Raw genomic sequence first — 2,496 nt, 5'->3', positions numbered from 1 at the left:
CTTATGTTGCCATTGCCTTTTTATGGTTTATTGCTACGCTGTTAGTGGTCATGTACGACAGAAATTGTCATGAACTTGAATTGTTGCATTGAAGCACCGAGCTTGACAGCCTTAAGATGAGTTCTGGTTGCTTTGGATTGCAAAATAGCACCTTTTGTGGAGAAATGACAAAATAGCATTATAAGATAGCATCTCTTGTTTCAGTCATCTGAAGAGATGACTTTAAATTGCCCTTTATGAAGGCTGGAGGGTTGCATCTAAAGGATGAGGAAGGATGCTGTATGTGAAACTGGCATGGTGAATGAGCTTCTTAGCTAGAAGATGGCTGGATTTGTATTTGTTGGGGGCATATGGGAGGAACAAATCTTTAGCTAGAAGAGCTTCTTAGCATGTCCGCCAGCCCTTGTACTGTTGAATTTGTGCATGCCATGTATAAACCTGACTAGGCTGAACTTGATTGGACTTTGTCCTGCCAGCATAATTTACGGATTTGGCATTTGGAAATTGTTTCTGGCAATGGAATGATTATAATTCAGAAGTCTTGCCAATGTCTACCAATGAGTTGGATAAAATTCACATGATTGATATTAGACATATTTGTAAAAATAAGCACTGGAGAGGAAAAACCATAAATGATAATAGTAATACGTACATTCATATATCATTAGGTGGGCTTTTGGCCTTAACTATATTAATTTTTGTTGGGTTTGTGTTGGGCCTATTTAAAATTAGACATTTGTTATGCTCATGATCAGCTCTAGTTTCAAATAATATCAACACATGACAATAGATTCGTAAGCTATAAGTATTCCAATGAGCAAGCCAAAACAATCCATCAATTAATTGATGAAAAAAAAGATCTGGTGAGCCAACCGACCTCTCAAGATTGGGATGACCTAGGTAGAGATGTTGACTTTCGCACTATTGTGAAGTTGACTAAGACCCTCTATCAAGGGAATGCAATGAACTCTTATTGGTTGCAACTTGTCTCTTGATTCCTAATGGCTCGAGAGCAAGGCTCCTACGGCCTACTAATAAGCTCGCCAAATTTGTGGAAGCTTTTTCAAAAGAGTTTCAAGTCTCAAGTGTCATCCAGGAATGGGGGGCAAGGCTTCCATAACCTGCTAATGAATTCGCCCATTCCGTAGATGTTCCTTTGAATGGGCGCAAGTCTTCGACTTCATTTAAGAATGGTTGAGAATGGGGGCAAGGCCGCCACAATCTAATGAGGATGGTTCAATTCTCTAGTCCCCATAGGTACCAACCTAAGGGTTGATTGGATCACTTGCACACAAAGCCGACCTACGCTGCCCAACACTAACATACAAGCTCAAGAAAAAACAAGGCGACATAATATAAGCTAAAGTTGTTTCCATTCATTAATATAATTACAAAATGACATCACCTTGACAATTAAGGGATTACACAAAATGAGTACAAGACTAACACATTACTGACTCTACAAATCAGACAGATCGAGTGGGGAGGCCGTTGATAAGAAAGCCATGCTCTCTCTAGGCAGCACTTCCCCCTCACCCAAAAATAGCTTGAGGATGGACACTTTCTCCTCACCCAAAAATAGCTTGAGGATCGACAGATCCTTGTCAACTATAACCTCTTAGAGAAGTCTAACCTCCACCTCATGTCACACTCCTTTAGCAAGAAGGCGACCTCAGCCGAGCAGTCCCCTGCGAGAATTCTATGACATCTTGCTCAAACCCGGCTGAAGGTTCACACTCCATCAATTTGATGGCCTTCCTCTTTAAGTATACAGCTTAATGGTGAGTGATTTGTAGCTCCCTCTTAAGTTTAGAAGCTCGGAGCTCTGTCTCTTCCACTTGGACTTGGGCTCTTCTCAGCTCAACCTTCATTTCTACCACCTTTCAAGAGGCATCAATAGCTTTTTCTGTAGCCAACCAAACTCTACAGAAGCCCCAGCTCCGTCTTGATCTCGATCACTCTTTCTATGGCCTGTGACAAAGTGAGTTGGAGAGCTTCAAGATATTTTGGAAGCCAGTCCGCTGGCATAGGATCCATATGCTTGAAGAAGGTGGTTAATGGAGGAAAGAGAGAGAAGTTTACTCCTTCCACAAGGAGAACCCCCTTCCTTTTATAGAGTCTCTTGATGACTGAGACTGTCTCACGTGGCCTGATTGTTGGACACATGGCGCGCTCTTTAAGTCCTTGAAACCGCTAACCATGTGGTAGGTTCTGAAGCCCATGATGGTAAACTTTCCTCTAGAAAACATTCGTTTAGGCCAAACCCTCGGAGGCCATTATTGTGGAACTACAACCCTTATAATGGCAGTCCAAAATTCGATGACAATTATCCTCTGAATGCCGAGACTGAGCAAAATCCTTCGGAACAATCAAATATAGGTGAAGTGACGTCAGCAAATCGTCTATTCACAAGGATACCAAATGGCCTCAAAAAACAGCAAACTTTGACCTCGAATGTATTAAAGTCGAGAAGTAAGTAACTCAGACAGCTTGCAA

This window comes from Phoenix dactylifera, chromosome 6, assembly GCF_051530095.1.
Source record: "Phoenix dactylifera cultivar Ajwa chromosome 6, Ajwa_hap1_PhDact_Kaust_v1.1, whole genome shotgun sequence".
NCBI classification, from domain to species: domain Eukaryota; kingdom Viridiplantae; phylum Streptophyta; class Magnoliopsida; order Arecales; family Arecaceae; genus Phoenix; species Phoenix dactylifera.
This window is presented reverse-complemented; position numbering follows the sequence as displayed.